Genomic DNA, 24,658 nt, shown 5'->3' on the forward strand with positions numbered 1-24,658 from the left:
ACCATAGGGATTTGTGATGTCACCTAGAACCTTCACAGCAGCGACAGCTTTATGAGGAGCATCAGCACTGCTCTGCCTGAGCAGAACCATCACCGCCATAGGTTGTCAAATAACCCGGATTTAACCCACACAGGTAAGTCCAATGGGGTGCAGGCATGTCCTCTATGCTTACAGCTTCCCGTGGGTGTTGGTTTGATACCGTTTGGGGACAGCCAAGGAGGCATCTGCAGGCAACAAAGGTAGGTGTGTGCTTGTGTGTGTGTTTCCTATGCAGATCCTAAGCCCAGTGTCACATGCAAGTAGGAGGAGTAAGAAGGGTTCCTGGCAAATCCGGGTTATGGATTGCATTTAAAAAGGCCCCGTGGGAGTGCAATGGGCCCCTGTCTTGCTGCTTAGCAATAATGGTATGGGTTTAGGTTCTGCTGTGTGTACTGGTGGTTGACTGCCCCCCAGCCCAGAGTGTGCATGGAAAATTGTCTGGCAGCCTCCCTGACAGCAAGCAGTGATAGTGCCCATGAAGGGGACCTTGTTGGGCCCGCCCCTTTCACGGTTATCGCTTCTCGGCCTTTTGGCTAAGATCAAGTGTAGTATCTGTTCTTATCAGTTTAATATCTGATACGTCCCCTATCTGGGGACCATATATTAAATGGATTTTTGAGAACGGGGGCCGATTTCGAAGCTTGCTTCCGTCGCCCTATGCATTGACCCGATATGGCAGTATCTTCGGGTACAGTGCACCACCCCCTTACAGGGTTAAAAAGAAAGATTCCTACTTTCATTGCTACCTGCTTGCTGGCTAGCCAGCTAGCCAGCCCTGTGGGCCTTGCTGCTGCTGCAGCCAAAAAACAAAAGGTGGTGCTGCTGCTGCTTCTGCTGCTTCTGCTTCTGCTTGTGTCTGGCCCCTGTTGGAGCGTCCAGGCACAGGACTTCTGCTGCTGCTGACTAAATGGCCTCCTTAATTGGATCATTTGAGTAGCCAGCACACCTGTGCAGGTAGGGCATGACATGATAGGCAGCTGCCTTGATAGCGGGTGGGTGCTGAATGTTCCTAATTGACAAAATAAGATTAATGCTTATGAAGAAATATAAAATCTCATCCCTTCCCCAATATCGCGCCACACCCCTACCCCTTAATTCCCTGGTTGAACTTGATGGACATATGTCTTTTTTCGACCGTACTAACTATGTAACTATGTAACATAACATGGGGGGGGGGGGGTCTCCTGGCTGTTCACACAGGTGTGTCATTGCTGTACATTGACCATGCATTGCTTCTGTGGTATTGCAAAGGCAAAGACAAATGCTTCCAGCCATCCATTGCACTAATGGATTGGTCATCAGCTGGCTGTCTATGTCCCGCATCAATATAGACCAAAGTACAGAGGGTTAGGCTATGCTATTGTGCACCTACCTGATGCATCAGAAGGTGCGAGGCCCTTGCTAAATTCTGTGCACAGACTTTGAGATCTATGCTTTAGACTGTATCTAAACCTGCTCCAACATGGACTGACATTCTGGCCTACTTTCAGCCGATGCGACTTGTCTGTCGCTGAACAGTCGCTTTTTATGTATTCAGCACCTATGTATAATGTTGTAAAAATGCTCTAGAAGCTAAAGTCGCAGAAATGTCACACATATTTGGCCTGCAACTTTCTGTGCGACAAATTCAGACAGGAAAAATCAGTATAAATCCTTAGAAAATTATCCCCCAGTGTCTCCATCTGCTGGCGGTATTGAATAAGCATTGCTGCACTGATGGGGTATGCATTAGACGAAAAAAAAGAAGAAAAAGAAGAATAATACGCCCAGAAAAGAGGCGAAAAGGAGAAAAACGTAAAAAAACGTGAAAAAAAAGTAAGAGGAAGAGAAGGGAAAAAAAGGTGGAAATGGGTTTAAAAGTGATTTCGGCGGAGAAATATATATATATATATATATATATATATATATATATATATATATATATGCGCACACACACACATAGATATAAACGTATTCTCCGTTGAGATATTGCAGCCGCTGCTGTGTCCAGGCCCAGGAGCCTTAGCACTGTGCTGTGATGTCACTCAATACCACTGACATCACTAGGTGTAAACAACATCTCTCCTTTGCTGTGTATGTGACTATGGAGCTGTTTGGTGATGTCGTCTATTACGGCCTTCATAGAAGCAACAGGAGATTGTTGCATCCATCTTGAACCCTCAGAACTACAGTGCTATGATGTCACTCACTTCCACAGGCCTTGCAGAGTGTAAACAACAACAACCCAGCTTTGTTGTGTATGTAACCATAGGGATTTGTGATGTCACCTAGAACCTTCACAGCAGCGACAGCTTTATGAGGAGCATCAGCACTGCTCTGCCTGAGCAGAACCATCACCGCCATAGGTTGTCAAATAACCCGGATTTAACCCACACAGGTAAGTCCAATGGGGTGCAGGCATGTCCTCTATGCTTACAGCTTCCCGTGGGTGTTGGTTTGATACCGTTTGGGGACAGCCAAGGAGGCATCTGCAGGCAACAAAGGTAGGTGTGTGCTTGTGTGTGTGTTTCCTATGCAGATCCTAAGCCCAGTGTCACATGCAAGTAGGAGGAGTAAGAAGGGTTCCTGGCAAATCCGGGTTATGGATTGCATTTAAAAAGGCCCCGTGGGAGTGCAATGGGCCCCTGTCTTGCTGCTTAGCAATAATGGTATGGGTTTAGGTTCTGCTGTGTGTACTGGTGGTTGACTGCCCCCCAGCCCAGAGTGTGCATGGAAAATTGTCTGGCAGCCTCCCTGACAGCAAGCAGTGATAGTGCCCATGAAGGGGACCTTGTTGGGCCCGCCCCTTTCACGGTTATCGCTTCTCGGCCTTTTGGCTAAGATCAAGTGTAGTATCTGTTCTTATCAGTTTAATATCTGATACGTCCCCTATCTGGGGACCATATATTAAATGGATTTTTGAGAACGGGGGCCGATTTCGAAGCTTGCTTCCGTCGCCCTATGCATTGACCCGATATGGCAGTATCTTCGGGTACAGTGCACCACCCCCTTACAGGGTTAAAAAGAAAGATTCCTACTTTCATTGCTACCTGCTTGCTGGCTAGCCAGCTAGCCAGCCCTGTGGGCCTTGCTGCTGCTGCAGCCAAAAAACAAAAGGTGGTGCTGCTGCTGCTTCTGCTGCTTCTGCTTCTGCTTGTGTCTGGCCCCTGTTGGAGCGTCCAGGCACAGGACTTCTGCTGCTGCTGACTAAATGGCCTCCTTAATTGGATCATTTGAGTAGCCAGCACACCTGTGCAGGTAGGGCATGACATGATAGGCAGCTGCCTTGATAGCGGGTGGGTGCTGAATGTTCCTAATTGACAAAATAAGATTAATGCTTATGAAGAAATATAAAATCTCATCCCTTCCCCAATATCGCGCCACACCCCTACCCCTTAATTCCCTGGTTGAACTTGATGGACATATGTCTTTTTTCGACCGTACTAACTATGTAACTATGTAACATAACATGGGGGGGGGGGTCTCCTGGCTGTTCACACAGGTGTGTCATTGCTGTACATTGACCATGCATTGCTTCTGTGGTATTGCAAAGGCAAAGACAAATGCTTCCAGCCATCCATTGCACTAATGGATTGGTCATCAGCTGGCTGTCTATGTCCCGCATCAATATAGACCAAAGTACAGAGGGTTAGGCTATGCTATTGTGCACCTACCTGATGCATCAGAAGGTGCGAGGCCCTTGCTAAATTCTGTGCACAGACTTTGAGATCTATGCTTTAGACTGTATCTAAACCTGCTCCAACATGGACTGACATTCTGGCCTACTTTCAGCCGATGCGACTTGTCTGTCGCTGAACAGTCGCTTTTTATGTATTCAGCACCTATGTATAATGTTGTAAAAATGCTCTAGAAGCTAAAGTCGCAGAAATGTCACACATATTTGGCCTGCAACTTTCTGTGCGACAAATTCAGACAGGAAAAATCAGTATAAATCCTTAGAAAATTATCCCCCAGTGTCTCCATCTGCTGGCGGTATTGAATAAGCATTGCTGCACTGATGGGGTATGCATTAGACGAAAAAAAAGAAGAAAAAGAAGAATAATACGCCCAGAAAAGAGGCGAAAAGGAGAAAAACGTAAAAAAACGTGAAAAAAAAGTAAGAGGAAGAGAAGGGAAAAAAAGGTGGAAATGGGTTTAAAAGTGATTTCGGCGGAGAAATATATATATATATATATATATATATATATATATATATATATATATGCGCACACACACACATAGATATAAACGTATTCTCCGTTGAGATATTGCAGCCGCTGCTGTGTCCAGGCCCAGGAGCCTTAGCACTGTGCTGTGATGTCACTCAATACCACTGACATCACTAGGTGTAAACAACATCTCTCCTTTGCTGTGTATGTGACTATGGAGCTGTTTGGTGATGTCGTCTATTACGGCCTTCATAGAAGCAACAGGAGATTGTTGCATCCATCTTGAACCCTCAGAACTACAGTGCTATGATGTCACTCACTTCCACAGGCCTTGCAGAGTGTAAACAACAACAACCCAGCTTTGTTGTGTATGTAACCATAGGGATTTGTGATGTCACCTAGAACCTTCACAGCAGCGACAGCTTTATGAGGAGCATCAGCACTGCTCTGCCTGAGCAGAACCATCACCGCCATAGGTTGTCAAATAACCCGGATTTAACCCACACAGGTAAGTCCAATGGGGTGCAGGCATGTCCTCTATGCTTACAGCTTCCCGTGGGTGTTGGTTTGATACCGTTTGGGGACAGCCAAGGAGGCATCTGCAGGCAACAAAGGTAGGTGTGTGCTTGTGTGTGTGTTTCCTATGCAGATCCTAAGCCCAGTGTCACATGCAAGTAGGAGGAGTAAGAAGGGTTCCTGGCAAATCCGGGTTATGGATTGCATTTAAAAAGGCCCCGTGGGAGTGCAATGGGCCCCTGTCTTGCTGCTTAGCAATAATGGTATGGGTTTAGGTTCTGCTGTGTGTACTGGTGGTTGACTGCCCCCCAGCCCAGAGTGTGCATGGAAAATTGTCTGGCAGCCTCCCTGACAGCAAGCAGTGATAGTGCCCATGAAGGGGACCTTGTTGGGCCCGCCCCTTTCACGGTTATCGCTTCTCGGCCTTTTGGCTAAGATCAAGTGTAGTATCTGTTCTTATCAGTTTAATATCTGATACGTCCCCTATCTGGGGACCATATATTAAATGGATTTTTGAGAACGGGGGCCGATTTCGAAGCTTGCTTCCGTCGCCCTATGCATTGACCCGATATGGCAGTATCTTCGGGTACAGTGCACCACCCCCTTACAGGGTTAAAAAGAAAGATTCCTACTTTCATTGCTACCTGCTTGCTGGCTAGCCAGCTAGCCAGCCCTGTGGGCCTTGCTGCTGCTGCAGCCAAAAAACAAAAGGTGGTGCTGCTGCTGCTTCTGCTGCTTCTGCTTCTGCTTGTGCTTGTGTCTGGCCCCTGTTGGAGCGTCCAGGCACAGGACTTCTGCTGCTGCTGACTAAATGGCCTCCTTAATTGGATCATTTGAGTAGCCAGCACACCTGTGCAGGTAGGGCATGACATGATAGGCAGCTGCCTTGATAGCGGGTGGGTGCTGAATGTTCCTAATTGACAAAATAAGATTAATGCTTATGAAGAAATATAAAATCTCATCCCTTCCCCAATATCGCGCCACACCCCTACCCCTTAATTCCCTGGTTGAACTTGATGGACATATGTCTTTTTTCGACCGTACTAACTATGTAACATAACATGGGGGGGGGGGGTCTCCTGGCTGTTCACACAGGTGTGTCATTGCTGTACATTGACCATGCATTGCTTCTGTGGTATTGCAAAGGCAAAGACAAATGCTTCCAGCCATCCATTGCACTAATGGATTGGTCATCAGCTGGCTGTCTATGTCCCGCATCAATATAGACCAAAGTACAGAGGGTTAGGCTATGCTATTGTGCACCTACCTGATGCATCAGAAGGTGCGAGGCCCTTGCTAAATTCTGTGCACAGACTTTGAGATCTATGCTTTAGACTGTATCTAAACCTGCTCCAACATGGACTGACATTCTGGCCTACTTTCAGCCGATGCGACTTGTCTGTCGCTGAACAGTCGCTTTTTATGTATTCAGCACCTATGTATAATGTTGTAAAAATGCTCTAGAAGCTAAAGTCGCAGAAATGTCACACATATTTGGCCTGCAACTTTCTGTGCGACAAATTCAGACAGGAAAAATCAGTATAAATCCTTAGAAAATTATCCCCCAGTGTCTCCATCTGCTGGCGGTATTGAATAAGCATTGCTGCACTGATGGGGTATGCATTAGACGAAAAAAAAGAAGAAAAAGAAGAATAATACGCCCAGAAAAGAGGCGAAAAGGAGAAAAACGTAAAAAAACGTGAAAAAAAAGTAAGAGGAAGAGAAGGGAAAAAAAGGTGGAAATGGGTTTAAAAGTGATTTCGGCGGAGAAATATATATATATATATATATATATATATATATATATATATGCGCACACACACACATAGATATAAACGTATTCTCCGTTGAGATATTGCAGCCGCTGCTGTGTCCAGGCCCAGGAGCCTTAGCACTGTGCTGTGATGTCACTCAATACCACTGACATCACTAGGTGTAAACAACATCTCTCCTTTGCTGTGTATGTGACTATGGAGCTGTTTGGTGATGTCGTCTATTACGGCCTTCATAGAAGCAACAGGAGATTGTTGCATCCATCTTGAACCCTCAGAACTACAGTGCTATGATGTCACTCACTTCCACAGGCCTTGCAGAGTGTAAACAACAACAACCCAGCTTTGTTGTGTATGTAACCATAGGGATTTGTGATGTCACCTAGAACCTTCACAGCAGCGACAGCTTTATGAGGAGCATCAGCACTGCTCTGCCTGAGCAGAACCATCACCGCCATAGGTTGTCAAATAACCCGGATTTAACCCACACAGGTAAGTCCAATGGGGTGCAGGCATGTCCTCTATGCTTACAGCTTCCCGTGGGTGTTGGTTTGATACCGTTTGGGGACAGCCAAGGAGGCATCTGCAGGCAACAAAGGTAGGTGTGTGCTTGTGTGTGTGTTTCCTATGCAGATCCTAAGCCCAGTGTCACATGCAAGTAGGAGGAGTAAGAAGGGTTCCTGGCAAATCCGGGTTATGGATTGCATTTAAAAAGGCCCCGTGGGAGTGCAATGGGCCCCTGTCTTGCTGCTTAGCAATAATGGTATGGGTTTAGGTTCTGCTGTGTGTACTGGTGGTTGACTGCCCCCCAGCCCAGAGTGTGCATGGAAAATTGTCTGGCAGCCTCCCTGACAGCAAGCAGTGATAGTGCCCATGAAGGGGACCTTGTTGGGCCCGCCCCTTTCACGGTTATCGCTTCTCGGCCTTTTGGCTAAGATCAAGTGTAGTATCTGTTCTTATCAGTTTAATATCTGATACGTCCCCTATCTGGGGACCATATATTAAATGGATTTTTGAGAACGGGGGCCGATTTCGAAGCTTGCTTCCGTCGCCCTATGCATTGACCCGATATGGCAGTATCTTCGGGTACAGTGCACCACCCCCTTACAGGGTTAAAAAGAAAGATTCCTACTTTCATTGCTACCTGCTTGCTGGCTAGCCAGCTAGCCAGCCCTGTGGGCCTTGCTGCTGCTGCAGCCAAAAAACAAAAGGTGGTGCTGCTGCTGCTTCTGCTGCTTCTGCTTCTGCTTGTGTCTGGCCCCTGTTGGAGCGTCCAGGCACAGGACTTCTGCTGCTGCTGACTAAATGGCCTCCTTAATTGGATCATTTGAGTAGCCAGCACACCTGTGCAGGTAGGGCATGACATGATAGGCAGCTGCCTTGATAGCGGGTGGGTGCTGAATGTTCCTAATTGACAAAATAAGATTAATGCTTATGAAGAAATATAAAATCTCATCCCCTCCCCAATATCGCGCCACACCCCTACCCCTTAATTCCCTGGTTGAACTTGATGGACATATGTCTTTTTTCGACCGTACTAACTATGTAACTATGTAACATAACATGGGGGGGGGGGGGTCTCCTGGCTGTTCACACAGGTGTGTCATTGCTGTACATTGACCATGCATTGCTTCTGTGGTATTGCAAAGGCAAAGACAAATGCTTCCAGCCATCCATTGCACTAATGGATTGGTCATCAGCTGGCTGTCTATGTCCCGCATCAATATAGACCAAAGTACAGAGGGTTAGGCTATGCTATTGTGCACCTACCTGATGCATCAGAAGGTGCGAGGCCCTTGCTAAATTCTGTGCACAGACTTTGAGATCTATGCTTTAGACTGTATCTAAACCTGCTCCAACATGGACTGACATTCTGGCCTACTTTCAGCCGATGCGACTTGTCTGTCGCTGAACAGTCGCTTTTTATGTATTCAGCACCTATGTATAATGTTGTAAAAATGCTCTAGAAGCTAAAGTCGCAGAAATGTCACACATATTTGGCCTGCAACTTTCTGTGCGACAAATTCAGACAGGAAAAATCAGTATAAATCCTTAGAAAATTATCCCCCAGTGTCTCCATCTGCTGGCGGTATTGAATAAGCATTGCTGCACTGATGGGGTATGCATTAGACGAAAAAAAAGAAGAAAAAGAAGAATAATACGCCCAGAAAAGAGGCGAAAAGGAGAAAAACGTAAAAAAACGTGAAAAAAAAGTAAGAGGAAGAGAAGGGAAAAAAAGGTGGAAATGGGTTTAAAAGTGATTTCGGCGGAGAAATATATATATATATATATATATATATATATATATATATATATATATGCGCACACACACACATAGATATAAACGTATTCTCCGTTGAGATATTGCAGCCGCTGCTGTGTCCAGGCCCAGGAGCCTTAGCACTGTGCTGTGATGTCACTCAATACCACTGACATCACTAGGTGTAAACAACATCTCTCCTTTGCTGTGTATGTGACTATGGAGCTGTTTGGTGATGTCGTCTATTACGGCCTTCATAGAAGCAACAGGAGATTGTTGCATCCATCTTGAACCCTCAGAACTACAGTGCTATGATGTCACTCACTTCCACAGGCCTTGCAGAGTGTAAACAACAACAACCCAGCTTTGTTGTGTATGTAACCATAGGGATTTGTGATGTCACCTAGAACCTTCACAGCAGCGACAGCTTTATGAGGAGCATCAGCACTGCTCTGCCTGAGCAGAACCATCACCGCCATAGGTTGTCAAATAACCCGGATTTAACCCACACAGGTAAGTCCAATGGGGTGCAGGCATGTCCTCTATGCTTACAGCTTCCCGTGGGTGTTGGTTTGATACCGTTTGGGGACAGCCAAGGAGGCATCTGCAGGCAACAAAGGTAGGTGTGTGCTTGTGTGTGTGTTTCCTATGCAGATCCTAAGCCCAGTGTCACATGCAAGTAGGAGGAGTAAGAAGGGTTCCTGGCAAATCCGGGTTATGGATTGCATTTAAAAAGGCCCCGTGGGAGTGCAATGGGCCCCTGTCTTGCTGCTTAGCAATAATGGTATGGGTTTAGGTTCTGCTGTGTGTACTGGTGGTTGACTGCCCCCCAGCCCAGAGTGTGCATGGAAAATTGTCTGGCAGCCTCCCTGACAGCAAGCAGTGATAGTGCCCATGAAGGGGACCTTGTTGGGCCTGCCCCTTTCACGGTTATCGCTTCTCGGCCTTTTGGCTAAGATCAAGTGTAGTATCTGTTCTTATCAGTTTAATATCTGATACGTCCCCTATCTGGGGACCATATATTAAATGGATTTTTGAGAACGGGGGCCGATTTCGAAGCTTGCTTCCGTCGCCCTATGCATTGACCCGATATGGCAGTATCTTCGGGTACAGTGCACCACCCCCTTACAGGGTTAAAAAGAAAGATTCCTACTTTCATTGCTACCTGCTTGCTGGCTAGCCAGCTAGCCAGCCCTGTGGGCCTTGCTGCTGCTGCAGCCAAAAAACAAAAGGTGGTGCTGCTGCTGCTTCTGCTGCTTCTGCTTCTGCTTGTGTCTGGCCCCTGTTGGAGCGTCCAGGCACAGGACTTCTGCTGCTGCTGACTAAATGGCCTCCTTAATTGGATCATTTGAGTAGCCAGCACACCTGTGCAGGTAGGGCATGACATGATAGGCAGCTGCCTTGATAGCGGGTGGGTGCTGAATGTTCCTAATTGACAAAATAAGATTAATGCTTATGAAGAAATATAAAATCTCATCCCTTCCCCAATATCGCGCCACACCCCTACCCCTTAATTCCCTGGTTGAACTTGATGGACATATGTCTTTTTTCGACCGTACTAACTATGTAACTATGTAACATAACATGGGGGGGGGGGGGTCTCCTGGCTGTTCACACAGGTGTGTCATTGCTGTACATTGACCATGCATTGCTTCTGTGGTATTGCAAAGGCAAAGACAAATGCTTCCAGCCATCCATTGCACTAATGGATTGGTCATCAGCTGGCTGTCTATGTCCCGCATCAATATAGACCAAAGTACAGAGGGTTAGGCTATGCTATTGTGCACCTACCTGATGCATCAGAAGGTGCGAGGCCCTTGCTAAATTCTGTGCACAGACTTTGAGATCTATGCTTTAGACTGTATCTAAACCTGCTCCAACATGGACTGACATTCTGGCCTACTTTCAGCCGATGCGACTTGTCTGTCGCTGAACAGTCGCTTTTTATGTATTCAGCACCTATGTATAATGTTGTAAAAATGCTCTAGAAGCTAAAGTCGCAGAAATGTCACACATATTTGGCCTGCAACTTTCTGTGCGACAAATTCAGACAGGAAAAATCAGTATAAATCCTTAGAAAATTATCCCCCAGTGTCTCCATCTGCTGGCGGTATTGAATAAGCATTGCTGCACTGATGGGGTATGCATTAGACGAAAAAAAAGAAGAAAAAGAAGAATAATACGCCCAGAAAAGAGGCGAAAAGGAGAAAAACGTAAAAAAACGTGAAAAAAAAGTAAGAGGAAGAGAAGGGAAAAAAAGGTGGAAATGGGTTTAAAAGTGATTTCGGCGGAGAAATATATATATATATATATATATATATATATATATATATATATATGCGCACACACACACATAGATATAAACGTATTCTCCGTTGAGATATTGCAGCCGCTGCTGTGTCCAGGCCCAGGAGCCTTAGCACTGTGCTGTGATGTCACTCAATACCACTGACATCACTAGGTGTAAACAACATCTCTCCTTTGCTGTGTATGTGACTATGGAGCTGTTTGGTGATGTCGTCTATTACGGCCTTCATAGAAGCAACAGGAGATTGTTGCATCCATCTAGAACCCTCAGAACTACAGTGCTATGATGTCACTCACTTCCACAGGCCTTGCAGAGTGTAAACAACAACAACCCAGCTTTGTTGTGTATGTAACCATAGGGATTTGTGATGTCACCTAGAACCTTCACAGCAGCGACAGCTTTATGAGGAGCATCAGCACTGCTCTGCCTGAGCAGAACCATCACCGCCATAGGTTGTCAAATAACCCGGATTTAACCCACACAGGTAAGTCCAATGGGGTGCAGGCATGTCCTCTATGCTTACAGCTTCCCGTGGGTGTTGGTTTGATACCGTTTGGGGACAGCCAAGGAGGCATCTGCAGGCAACAAAGGTAGGTGTGTGCTTGTGTGTGTGTTTCCTATGCAGATCCTAAGCCCAGTGTCACATGCAAGTAGGAGGAGTAAGAAGGGTTCCTGGCAAATCCGGGTTATGGATTGCATTTAAAAAGGCCCCGTGGGAGTGCAATGGGCCCCTGTCTTGCTGCTTAGCAATAATGGTATGGGTTTAGGTTCTGCTGTGTGTACTGGTGGTTGACTGCCCCCCAGCCCAGAGTGTGCATGGAAAATTGTCTGGCAGCCTCCCTGACAGCAAGCAGTGATAGTGCCCATGAAGGGGACCTTGTTGGGCCCGCCCCTTTCACGGTTATCGCTTCTCGGCCTTTTGGCTAAGATCAAGTGTAGTATCTGTTCTTATCAGTTTAATATCTGATACGTCCCCTATCTGGGGACCATATATTAAATGGATTTTTGAGAACGGGGGCCGATTTCGAAGCTTGCTTCCGTCGCCCTATGCATTGACCCGATATGGCAGTATCTTCGGGTACAGTGCACCACCCCCTTACAGGGTTAAAAAGAAAGATTCCTACTTTCATTGCTACCTGCTTGCTGGCTAGCCAGCTAGCCAGCCCTGTGGGCCTTGCTGCTGCTGCAGCCAAAAAACAAAAGGTGGTGCTGCTGCTGCTTCTGCTGCTTCTGCTTCTGCTTGTGTCTGGCCCCTGTTGGAGCGTCCAGGCACAGGACTTCTGCTGCTGCTGACTAAATGGCCTCCTTAATTGGATCATTTGAGTAGCCAGCACACCTGTGCAGGTAGGGCATGACATGATAGGCAGCTGCCTTGATAGCGGGTGGGTGCTGAATGTTCCTAATTGACAAAATAAGATTAATGCTTATGAAGAAATATAAAATCTCATCCCTTCCCCAATATCGCGCCACACCCCTACCCCTTAATTCCCTGGTTGAACTTGATGGACATATGTCTTTTTTCGACCGTACTAACTATGTAACTATGTAACATAACATGGGGGGGGGGGTCTCCTGGCTGTTCACACAGGTGTGTCATTGCTGTACATTGACCATGCATTGCTTCTGTGGTATTGCAAAGGCAAAGACAAATGCTTCCAGCCATCCATTGCACTAATGGATTGGTCATCAGCTGGCTGTCTATGTCCCGCATCAATATAGACCAAAGTACAGAGGGTTAGGCTATGCTATTGTGCACCTACCTGATGCATCAGAAGGTGCGAGGCCCTTGCTAAATTCTGTGCACAGACTTTGAGATCTATGCTTTAGACTGTATCTAAACCTGCTCCAACATGGACTGACATTCTGGCCTACTTTCAGCCGATGCGACTTGTCTGTCGCTGAACAGTCGCTTTTTATGTATTCAGCACCTATGTATAATGTTGTAAAAATGCTCTAGAAGCTAAAGTCGCAGAAATGTCACACATATTTGGCCTGCAACTTTCTGTGCGACAAATTCAGACAGGAAAAATCAGTATAAATCCTTAGAAAATTATCCCCCAGTGTCTCCATCTGCTGGCGGTATTGAATAAGCATTGCTGCACTGATGGGGTATGCATTAGACGAAAAAAAAGAAGAAAAAGAAGAATAATACGCCCAGAAAAGAGGCGAAAAGGAGAAAAACGTAAAAAAACGTGAAAAAAAAGTAAGAGGAAGAGAAGGGAAAAAAAGGTGGAAATGGGTTTAAAAGTGATTTCGGCGGAGAAATATATATATATATATATATATATATATATATATATATATATATGCGCACACACACACATAGATATAAACGTATTCTCCGTTGAGATATTGCAGCCGCTGCTGTGTCCAGGCCCAGGAGCCTTAGCACTGTGCTGTGATGTCACTCAATACCACTGACATCACTAGGTGTAAACAACATCTCTCCTTTGCTGTGTATGTGACTATGGAGCTGTTTGGTGATGTCGTCTATTACGGCCTTCATAGAAGCAACAGGAGATTGTTGCATCCATCTTGAACCCTCAGAACTACAGTGCTATGATGTCACTCACTTCCACAGGCCTTGCAGAGTGTAAACAACAACAACCCAGCTTTGTTGTGTATGTAACCATAGGGATTTGTGATGTCACCTAGAACCTTCACAGCAGCGACAGCTTTATGAGGAGCATCAGCACTGCTCTGCCTGAGCAGAACCATCACCGCCATAGGTTGTCAAATAACCCGGATTTAACCCACACAGGTAAGTCCAATGGGGTGCAGGCATGTCCTCTATGCTTACAGCTTCCCGTGGGTGTTGGTTTGATACCGTTTGGGGACAGCCAAGGAGGCATCTGCAGGCAACAAAGGTAGGTGTGTGCTTGTGTGTGTGTTTCCTATGCAGATCCTAAGCCCAGTGTCACATGCAAGTAGGAGGAGTAAGAAGGGTTCCTGGCAAATCCGGGTTATGGATTGCATTTAAAAAGGCCCCGTGGGAGTGCAATGGGCCCCTGTCTTGCTGCTTAGCAATAATGGTATGGGTTTAGGTTCTGCTGTGTGTACTGGTGGTTGACTGCCCCCCAGCCCAGAGTGTGCATGGAAAATTGTCTGGCAGCCTCCCTGACAGCAAGCAGTGATAGTGCCCATGAAGGGGACCTTGTTGGGCCCGCCCCTTTCACGGTTATCGCTTCTCGGCCTTTTGGCTAAGATCAAGTGTAGTATCTGTTCTTATCAGTTTAATATCTGATACGTCCCCTATCTGGGGACCATATATTAAATGGATTTTTGAGAACGGGGGCCGATTTCGAAGCTTGCTTCCGTCGCCCTATGCATTGACCCGATATGGCAGTATCTTCGGGTACAGTGCACCACCCCCTTACAGGGTTAAAAAGAAAGATTCCTACTTTCATTGCTACCTGCTTGCTGGCTAGCCAGCTAGCCAGCCCTGTGGGCCTTGCTGCTGCTGCAGCCAAAAAACAAAAGGTGGTGCTGCTGCTGCTTCTGCTGCTTCTGCTTGTGTCTGGCCCCTGTTGGAGCGTCCAGGCACAGGACTTCTGCTGCTGCTGACTAAATGGCCTCCTTAATTGGATCATTTGAGTAGCCAGCACACCTGTGCAGGTAGGGCATGACATGATAGGCAGCTGCCTTGATAGCGGGTGGGTGCTGAATGTTCCTAATTGACAAAATAAGATTAATGCTTATGAAGAAATATAAAATCTCATCCCTTCCCCAATATCGCGCCACACCCCTACCCCTTAATTCCCTGGTTGAACTTGATGGACATATGTCTTTTTTCGACCGTACTAACTATGTAACTATGTAACATAACATGGGGGGGGGGGGTCTCCTGGCTGTTCACACAGGTGTGTCATTGCTGTACATTGACCATGCATTGCTTCTGTGGTATTGCAAAGGCAAAGACAAATGCTTCCAGCCATCCATTGCACTAATGGATTGGTCATCAGCTGGCTGTCTATGTCCCGCATCAATATAGACCAAAGTACAGAGGGTTAGGCTATGCTATTGTGCACCTACCTGATGCATCAGAAGGTGCGAGGCCCTTGCTAAATTCTGTGCACAGACTTTGAGATCTATGCTTTAGACTGTATCTAAACCTGCTCCAACATGGACTGACATTCTGGCCTACTTTCAGCCGATGCGACTTGTCTGTCGCTGAACAGTCGCTTTTTATGTATTCAGCACCTATGTATAATGTTGTAAAAATGCTCTAGAAGCTAAAGTCGCAGAAATGTCACACATATTTGGCCTGCAACTTTCTGTGCGACAAATTCAGACAGGAAAAATCAGTATAAATCCTTAGAAAATTATCCCCCAGTGTCTCCATCTGCTGGCGGTATTGAATAAGCATTGCTGCACTGATGGGGTATGCATTAGACGAAAAAAAAGAAGAAAAAGAAGAATAATACGCCCAGAAAAGAGGCGAAAAGGAGAAAAACGTAAAAAAACGTGAAAAAAAAGTAAGAGGAAGAGAAGGGAAAAAAAGGTGGAAATGGGTTTAAAAGTGATTTCGGCGGAGAAATATATATATATATATATATATATATATATATATATATATGCGCACACACACACATAGATATAAACGTATTCTCCGTTGAGATATTGCAGCCGCTGCTGTGTCCAGGCCCAGGAGCCTTAGCACTGTGCTGTGATGTCACTCAATACCACTGACATCACTAGGTGTAAACAACATCTCTCCTTTGCTGTGTATGTGACTATGGAGCTGTTTGGTGATGTCGTCTATTACGGCCTTCATAGAAGCAACAGGAGATTGTTGCATCCATCTTGAACCCTCAGAACTACAGTGCTATGATGTCACTCACTTCCACAGGCCTTGCAGAGTGTAAACAACAACAACCCAGCTTTGTTGTGTATGTAACCATAGGGATTTGTGATGTCACCTAGAACCTTCACAGCAGCGACAGCTTTATGAGGAGCATCAGCACTGCTCTGCCTGAGCAGAACCATCACCGCCATAGGTTGTCAAATAACCCGGATTTAACCCACACAGGTAAGTCCAATGGGGTGCAGGCATGTCCTCTATGCTTACAGCTTCCCGTGGGTGTTGGTTTGATACCGTTTGGGGACAGCCAAGGAGGCATCTGCAGGCAACAAAGGTAGGTGTGTGCTTGTGTGTGTGTTTCCTATGCAGATCCTAAGCCCAGTGTCACATGCAAGTAGGAGGAGTAAGAAGGGTTCCTGGCAAATCCGGGTTATGGATTGCATTTAAAAAGGCCCCGTGGGAGTGCAATGGGCCCCTGTCTTGCTGCTTAGCAATAATGGTATGGGTTTAGGTTCTGCTGTGTGTACTGGTGGTTGACTGCCCCCCAGCCCAGAGTGTGCATGGAAAATTGTCTGGCAGCCTCCCTGACAGCAAGCAGTGATAGTGCCCATGAAGGGGACCTTGTTGGGCCCGCCCCTTTCACGGTTATCGCTTCTCGGCCTTTTGGCTAAGATCAAGTGTAGTATCTGTTCTTATCAGTTTAATATCTGATACGTCCCCTATCTGGGGACCATATATTAAATGGATTTTTGAGAACGGGGGCCGATTTCGAAGCTTGCTTCCGTCGCCCTATGCATTGACCCGATATGGCAGTATCTTCGGGTACAGTGCACCACCCCCTTACAGGGTTAAAAAGAAAGATTCCTACTTTCATTGCTACCTGCTTGCTGGCTAGCCAGCTAGCCAGCCCTGTGGGCCTTGCTGCTGCTGCAGCCAAAAAACAAAAGGTGGTGCTGCTGCTGCTTCTGCTGCTTCTGCTTCTGCTTGTGTCTGGCCCCTGTTGGAGCGTCCAGGCACAGGACTTCTGCTGCTGCTGACTAAATGGCCTCCTTAATTGGATCATTTGAGTAGCCAGCACACCTGTGCAGGTAGGGCATGACATGATAGGCAGCTGCCTTGATAGCGGGTGGGTGCTGAATGTTCCTAATTGACAAAATAAGATTAATGCTTATGAAGAAATATAAAATCTCATGCCTTCCCCAATATCGCGCCACACCCCTACCCCTTAATTCCCTGGTTGAACTTGATGGACATATGTCTTTTTTCGACCGTACTAACTATGTAACTATGTAACATAACATGGGGGGGGGGGGTCTCCTGGCTGTTCACACAGGTGTGTCATTGCTGTACATTGACCATGCATTGCTTCTGTGGTATTGCAAAGGCAAAGACAAATGCTTCCAGCCATCCATTGCACTAATGGATTGGTCATCAGCTGGCTGTCTATGTCCCGCATCAATATAGACCAAAGTACAGAGGGTTAGGCTATGCTATTGTGCACCTACCTGATGCATCAGATGGTGCGAGGCCCTTGCTAAATTCTGTGCACAGACTTTGAGATCTATGCTTTAGACTGTATCTAAACCTGCTCCAACATGGACTGACATTCTGGCCTACTTTCAGCCGATGCGACTTGTCTGTCGCTGAACAGTCGCTTTTTATGTATTCAGCACCTATGTATAATGTTGTAAAAATGCTCTAGAAGCTAAAGTCGCAGAAATGTCACACATATTTGGCCTGCAACTTTCTGTGCGACAAATTCAGACAGGAAAAATCAGTATAAATCCTTAGAAAATTATCCCCCAGTGTCTCCATCTGCTGGCGGTATTGAATAAGCATTGCTGCACTGATGGGGTATGCATTAGACGAAAAAAAAGAAGAAAAAGAAGAATAATACGCCCAGAAAAGAGGCGAAAAGGAGAAAAACGTAAAAAAACGTGAAAAAAAAGTAAGAGGAAGAGAAGGGAAAAAAAGGTGGAAATGGGTTTAAAAGTGATTTCGGCGGAGAAATATATATATATATATATATATATATATATGCGCACACACACACATAGATATAAACGTATTCTCCGTTGAGATATTGCAGCCGCTGCTGTGTCCAGGCCCAGGAGCCTTAGCACTGTGCTGTGATGTCACTCAATACCACTGACATCACTAGGTGTAAACAACATCTCTCCTTTGCTGTGTATGTGACTATGGAGCTGTTTGGTGATGTCGTCTATTACGGCCTTCATAGAAGCAACAGGAGATTGTTGCATCCATCTTGAACCCTCAGAACTACAGTGCTATGATGTCACTCACTTCCACAGGCCTTGCAGAGTGTAAACAACAACAACCCAGCTTTGTTGTGTATGTAACCATAGGGATTTGTGATGTCACCTAGAACCTTCACAGCAGCGACAGCTTTATGAGGAGCATCAGCACTGCTCTGCCTGAGCAGAACCATCACCGCCATAGGTTGTCAAATAACCCGGATTTAACCCACACAGGTAAGTCCAATGGGGTGCAGGCATGTCCTCTATGCTTACAGCTTCCCGTGGGTGTTGGTTTGATACCGTTTGGGGACAGCCAAGGAGGCATCTGCAGGCAACAAAGGTAGGTGTGTGCTTGTGTGTGTGTTTCCTATGCAGATCCTAAGCCCAGTGTCACATGCAAGTAGGAGGAGTAAGAAGGGTTCCTGGCAAATCCGGGTTATGGATTGCATTTAAAAAGGCCCCGTGGGAGTGCAATGGGCCCCTGTCTTGCTGCTTAGCAATAATGGTATGGGTTTAGGTTCTGCTGTGTGTACTGGTGGTTGACTGCCCCCCAGCCCAGAGTGTGCATGGAAAATTGTCTGGCAGCCTCCCTGACAGCAAGCAGTGATAGTGCCCATGAAGGGGACCTTGTTGGGCCCGCCCCTTTCACGGTTATCGCTTCTCGGCCTTTTGGCTAAGATCAAGTGTAGTATCTGTTCTTATCAGTTTAATATCTGATACGTCCCCTATCTGGGGACCATATATTAAATGGATTTTTGAGAACGGGGGCCGATTTCGAAGCTTGCTTCCGTCGCCCTATGCATTGACCCGATATGGCAGTATCTTCGGGTACAGTGCACCACCCCCTTACAGGGTTAAAAAGAAAGATTCCTACTTTCATTGCTACCTGCTTGCTGGCTAGCCAGCTAGCCAGCCCTGTGGGCCTTGCTGCTGCTGCAGCCAAAAAACAAAAGGTGGTGCTGCTGCTGCTTCTGCTGCTTCTGCTTCTGCTTGTGTCTGGCCCCTGTTGGAGCGTCCAGGCACAGGACTTCTGCTGCTGCTGACTAAATGGCCTCCTTAATTGGATCATTTGAGTAGCCAGCACACCTGTGCAGGTAGGGCATGACATGATAGGCAGCTGCCTTGATAGCGGGTGGGTGCTGAATGTTCCTAATTGACAAAATAAGATTAATGCTTATGAAGAAATATAAAATCTCATCCCTTCCCCAATATCGCGCCACACCCCTACCCCTTAATTCCCTGGTTGAACTTGATGGACATATGTCTTTTTTCGACCGTACTAACTATGTAACTATGTAACATAACATGGGGGGGGGGGTCTCCTGGCTGTTCACACAGGTGTGTCATTGCTGTACAATGACCATGCATTGCTTCTGTGGTATTGCAAAGGCAAAGACAAATGCTTCCAGCCATCCATTGCACTAATGGATTGGTCATCAGCTGGCTGTCTATGTCCCGCATCAATATAGACCAAAGTACAGAGGGTTAGGCTATGCTATTGTGCACCTACCTGATGCATCAGAAGGTGCGAGGCCCTTGCTAAATTCTGTGCACAGACTTTGAGATCTATGCTTTAGACTGTATCTAAACCTGCTCCAACATGGACTGACATTCTGGCCTACTTTCAGCCGATGCGACTTGTCTGTCGCTGAACAGTCGCTTTTTATGTATTCAGCACCTATGTATAATGTTGTAAAAATGCTCTAGAAGCTAAAGTCGCAGAAATGTCACACATATTTGGCCTGCAACTTTCTGTGCGACAAATTCAGACAGGAAAAATCAGTATAAATCCTTAGAAAATTATCCCCCAGTGTCTCCATCTGCTGGCGGTATTGAATAAGCATTGCTGCACTGATGGGGTATGCATTAGACGAAAAAAAAGAAGAAAAAGAAGAATAATACGCCCAGAAAAGAGGCGAAAAGGAGAAAAACGTAAAAAAACGTGAAAAAAAAGTAAGAGGAAGAGAAGGGAAAAAAAGGTGGAAATGGGTTTAAAAGTGATTTCGGCGGAGAAATATATATATATATATATATATATATATATATATATATATATATATGCGCACACACACACATAGATATAAACGTATTCTCCGTTGAGATATTGCAGCCGCTGCTGTGTCCAGGCCCAGGAGCCTTAGCACTGTGCTGTGATGTCACTCAATACCACTGACATCACTAGGTGTAAACAACATCTCTCCTTTGCTGTGTATGTGACTATGGAGCTGTTTGGTGATGTCGTCTATTACGGCCTTCATAGAAGCAACAGGAGATTGTTGCATCCATCTTGAACCCTCAGAACTACAGTGCTATGATGTCACTCACTTCCACAGGCCTTGCAGAGTGTAAACAACAACAACCCAGCTTTGTTGTGTATGTAACCATAGGGATTTGTGATGTCACCTAGAACCTTCACAGCAGCGACAGCTTTATGAGGAGCATCAGCACTGCTCTGCCTGAGCAGAACCATCACCGCCATAGGTTGTCAAATAACCCGGATTTAACCCACACAGGTAAGTCCAATGGGGTGCAGGCATGTCCTCTATGCTTACAGCTTCCCGTGGGTGTTGGTTTGATACCGTTTGGGGACAGCCAAGGAGGCATCTGCAGGCAACAAAGGTAGGTGTGTGCTTGTGTGTGTGTTTCCTATGCAGATCCTAAGCCCAGTGTCACATGCAAGTAGGAGGAGTAAGAAGGGTTCCTGGCAAATCCGGGTTATGGATTGCATTTAAAAAGGCCCCGTGGGAGTGCAATGGGCCCCTGTCTTGCTGCTTAGCAATAATGGTATGGGTTTAGGTTCTGCTGTGTGTACTGGTGGTTGACTGCCCCCCAGCCCAGAGTGTGCATGGAAAATTGTCTGGCAGCCTCCCTGACAGCAAGCAGTGATAGTGCCCATGAAGGGGACCTTGTTGGGCCCGCCCCTTTCACGGTTATCGCTTCTCGGCCTTTTGGCTAAGATCAAGTGTAGTATCTGTTCTTATCAGTTTAATATCTGATACGTCCCCTATCTGGGGACCATATATTAAATGGATTTTTGAGAACGGGGGCCGATTTCGAAGCTTGCTTCCGTCGCCCTATGCATTGACCCGATATGGCAGTATCTTCGGGTACAGTGCACCACCACCTTACAGGGTTAAAAAGAAAGATTCCTACTTTCATTGCTACCTGCTTGCTGGCTAGCCAGCTAGCCAGCCCTGTGGGCCTTGCTGCTGCTGCAGCCAAAAAACAAAAGGTGGTGCTGCTGCTGCTGCTGCTGCTTCTGCTGCTTCTGCTTCTGCTTGTGTCTGGCCCCTGTTGGAGCGTCCAGGCACAGGACTTCTGCTGCTGCTGACTAAATGGCCTCCTTAATTGGATCATTTGAGTAGCCAGCACACCTGTGCAGGTAGGGCATGACATGATAGGCAGCTGCCTTGATAGCGGGTGGGTGCTGAATGTTCCTAATTGACAAAATAAGATTAATGCTTATGAAGAAATATAAAATCTCATCCCTTCCCCAATATCGCGCCACACCCCTACCCCTTAATTCCCTGGTTGAACTTGATGGACATATGTCTTTTTTCGACCGTACTAACTATGTAACTATGTAACATAACATGGGGGGGGGGGTCTCCTGGCTGTTCACACAGGTGTGTCATTGCTGTACATTGACCATGCATTGCTTCTGTGGTATTGCAAAGGCAAAGACAAATGCTTCCAGCCATCCATTGCACTAATGGATTGGTCATCAGCTGGCTGTCTATGTCCCGCATCAATATAGACCAAAGTACAGAGGGTTAGGCTATGCTATTGTGCACCTACCTGATGCATCAGAAGGTGCGAGGCCCTTGCTAAATTCTGTGCACAGACTTTGAGATCTATGCTTTAGACTGTATCTAAACCTGCTCCAACATGGACTGACATTCTGGCCTACTTTCAGCCGATGCGACTTGTCTGTCGCTGAACAGTCGCTTTTTATGTATTCAGCACCTATGTATAATGTTGTAAAAATGCTCTAGAAGCTAAAGTCGCAGAAATGTCACACATATTTGGCCTGCAACTTTCTGTGCGACAAATTCAGACAGGAAAAATCAGTATAAATCCTTAGAAAATTATCCCCCAGTGTCTCCATCTGCTGGCGGTATTGAATAAGCATTGCTGCACTGATGGGGTATGCATTAGACGAAAAAAAAGAAGAAAAAGAAGAATAATACGCCCAGAAAAGAGGCGAAAAGGAGAAAAACGTAAAAAAACGTGAAAAAAAAGTAAGAGGAAGAGAAGGGAAAAAAAGGTGGAAATGGGTTTAAAAGTGATTTCGGCGGAGAATATATATATATATATATATATATATATATATATATATATATATGCGCACACACACACATAGATATAAACGTATTCTCCGTTGAGATATTGCAGCCGCTGCTGTGTCCAGGCCCAGGAGCCTTAGCACTGTGCTGTGATGTCACTCAATACCACTGACATCACTAGGTGTAAACAACATCTCTCCTTTGCTGTGTATGTGACTATGGAGCTGTTTGGTGATGTCGTCTATTACGGCCTTCATAGAAGCAACAGGAGATTGTTGCATCCATCTTGAACCCTCAGAACTACAGTGCTATGATGTCACTCACTTCCACAGGCCTTGCAGAGTGTAAACAACAACAACCCAGCTTTGTTGTGTATGTAACCATAGGGATTTGTGATGTCACCTAGAACCTTCACAGCAGCGACAGCTTTATGAGGAGCATCAGCACTGCTCTGCCTGAGCAGAACCATCACCGCCATAGGTTGTCAAATAACCCGGATTTAACCCACACAGGTAAGTCCAATGGGGTGCAGGCATGTCCTCTATGCTTACAGCTTCCCGTGGGTGTTGGTTTGATACCGTTTGGGGACAGCCAAGGAGGCATCTGCAGGCAACAAAGGTAGGTGTGTGCTTGTGTGTGTGTTTCCTATGCAGATCCTAAGCCCAGTGTCACATGCAAGTAGGAGGAGTAAGAAGGGTTCCTGGCAAATCCGGGTTATGGATTGCATTTAAAAAGGCCCCGTGGGAGTGCAATGGGCCCCTGTCTTGCTGCTTAGCAATAATGGTATGGGTTTAGGTTCTGCTGTGTGTACTGGTGGTTGACTGCCCCCCAGCCCAGAGTGTGCATGGAAAATTGTCTGGCAGCCTCCCTGACAGCAAGCAGTGATAGTGCCCATGAAGGGGACCTTGTTGGGCCCGCCCCTTTCACGGTTATCGCTTCTCGGCCTTTTGGCTAAGATCAAGTGTAGTATCTGTTCTTATCAGTTTAATATCTGATACGTCCCCTATCTGGGGACCATATATTAAATGGATTTTTGAGAACGGGGGCCGATTTCGAAGCTTGCTTCCGTCGCCCTATGCATTGACCCGATATGGCAGTATCTTCGGGTACAGTGCACCACCCCCTTACAGGGTTAAAAAGAAAGATTCCTACTTTCATTGCTACCTGCTTGCTGGCTAGCCAGCTAGCCAGCCCTGTGGGCCTTGCTGCTGCTGCAGCCAAAAAACAAAAGGTGGTGCTGCTGCTGCTTCTGCTGCTTCTGCTTGTGTCTGGCCCCTGTTGGAGCGTCCAGGCACAGGACTTCTGCTGCTGCTGACTAAATGGCCTCCTTAATTGGATCATTTGAGTAGCCAGCACACCTGTGCAGGTAGGGCATGACATGATAGGCAGCTGCCTTGATAGCGGGTGGGTGCTGAATGTTCCTAATTGACAAAATAAGATTAATGCTTATGAAGAAATATAAAATCTCATCCCTTCCCCAATATCGCGCCACACCCCTACCCCTTAATTCCCTGGTTGAACTTGATGGACATATGTCTTTTTTCGACCGTACTAACTATGTAACTATGTAACATAACATGGGGGGGGGGGGTCTCCTGGCTGTTCACACAGGTGTGTCATTGCTGTACATTGACCATGCATTGCTTCTGTGGTATTGCAAAGGCAAAGACAAATGCTTCCAGCCATCCATTGCACTAATGGATTGGTCATCAGCTGGCTGTCTATGTCCCGCATCAATATAGACCAAAGTACAGAGGGTTAGGCTATGCTATTGTGCACCTACCTGATGCATCAGAAGGTGCGAGGCCCTTGCTAAATTCTGTGCACAGACTTTGAGATCTATGCTTTAGACTGTATCTAAACCTGCTCCAACATGGACTGACATTCTGGCCTACTTTCAGCCGATGCGACTTGTCTGTCGCTGAACAGTCAGTCGCTTTTTATGTATTCAGCACCTATGTATAATGTTGTAAAAATGCTCTAGAAGCTAAAGTCGCAGAAATGTCACACATATTTGGCCTGCAACTTTCTGTGCGACAAATTCAGACAGGAAAAATCAGTATAAATCCTTAGAAAATTATCCCCCAGTGTCTCCATCTGCTGGCGGTATTGAATAAGCATTGCTGCACTGATGGGGTATGCATTAGACGAAAAAAAAGAAGAAAAAGAAGAATAATACGCCCAGAAAAGAGGCGAAAAGGAGAAAAATGTAAAAAAACGTGAAAAAAAAGTAAGAGGAAGAGAAGGGAAAAAAAGGTGGAAATGGGTTT

General features: G+C 46.2%; 11 non-coding genes across 11 annotated transcripts; all 11 read left to right on the forward strand.

Moving 5' to 3' along the window:
• Positions 1-552: 552 nt before the first annotated feature.
• Positions 553-743, forward strand: LOC130299474 (U2 spliceosomal RNA). The gene has a single exon (XR_008850591.1). It is a non-coding gene; the product is annotated as a U2 spliceosomal RNA (small nuclear RNA).
• A 2,092-nt stretch (positions 744-2,835) lies between these two features.
• On the forward strand, positions 2,836-3,026 carry LOC130299486 (U2 spliceosomal RNA). The gene has a single exon (XR_008850602.1). It is a non-coding gene; the product is annotated as a U2 spliceosomal RNA (small nuclear RNA).
• A 2,088-nt stretch (positions 3,027-5,114) lies between these two features.
• Positions 5,115-5,305, forward strand: LOC130299497 (U2 spliceosomal RNA). Its single transcript, XR_008850613.1, has one exon. It is a non-coding gene; the product is annotated as a U2 spliceosomal RNA (small nuclear RNA).
• Positions 5,306-7,386: 2,081 nt separating this feature from the next.
• Positions 7,387-7,577, forward strand: LOC130299509 (U2 spliceosomal RNA). Its single transcript, XR_008850624.1, has one exon. It is a non-coding gene; the product is annotated as a U2 spliceosomal RNA (small nuclear RNA).
• A 2,090-nt stretch (positions 7,578-9,667) lies between these two features.
• LOC130299464 (U2 spliceosomal RNA) lies at positions 9,668-9,858 on the forward strand. The gene has a single exon (XR_008850581.1). It is a non-coding gene; the product is annotated as a U2 spliceosomal RNA (small nuclear RNA).
• Positions 9,859-11,946: 2,088 nt separating this feature from the next.
• Positions 11,947-12,137, forward strand: LOC130299465 (U2 spliceosomal RNA). Its single transcript, XR_008850582.1, has one exon. It is a non-coding gene; the product is annotated as a U2 spliceosomal RNA (small nuclear RNA).
• A 2,086-nt stretch (positions 12,138-14,223) lies between these two features.
• Positions 14,224-14,414, forward strand: LOC130299466 (U2 spliceosomal RNA). Its single transcript, XR_008850583.1, has one exon. It is a non-coding gene; the product is annotated as a U2 spliceosomal RNA (small nuclear RNA).
• A 2,077-nt stretch (positions 14,415-16,491) lies between these two features.
• LOC130299467 (U2 spliceosomal RNA) lies at positions 16,492-16,682 on the forward strand. The gene has a single exon (XR_008850584.1). It is a non-coding gene; the product is annotated as a U2 spliceosomal RNA (small nuclear RNA).
• A 2,073-nt stretch (positions 16,683-18,755) lies between these two features.
• On the forward strand, positions 18,756-18,946 carry LOC130299468 (U2 spliceosomal RNA). The gene has a single exon (XR_008850585.1). It is a non-coding gene; the product is annotated as a U2 spliceosomal RNA (small nuclear RNA).
• A 2,088-nt stretch (positions 18,947-21,034) lies between these two features.
• On the forward strand, positions 21,035-21,225 carry LOC130299511 (U2 spliceosomal RNA). Its single transcript, XR_008850626.1, has one exon. It is a non-coding gene; the product is annotated as a U2 spliceosomal RNA (small nuclear RNA).
• Positions 21,226-23,319: 2,094 nt separating this feature from the next.
• Positions 23,320-23,510, forward strand: LOC130299469 (U2 spliceosomal RNA). Its single transcript, XR_008850586.1, has one exon. It is a non-coding gene; the product is annotated as a U2 spliceosomal RNA (small nuclear RNA).
• Positions 23,511-24,658: the final 1,148 nt, after the last annotated feature.

The sequence above is a fragment of the Hyla sarda genome, unplaced genomic scaffold, assembly GCF_029499605.1.
Source record: "Hyla sarda isolate aHylSar1 unplaced genomic scaffold, aHylSar1.hap1 scaffold_1055, whole genome shotgun sequence".
NCBI classification, from domain to species: Eukaryota; Metazoa; Chordata; class Amphibia; order Anura; family Hylidae; genus Hyla; species Hyla sarda.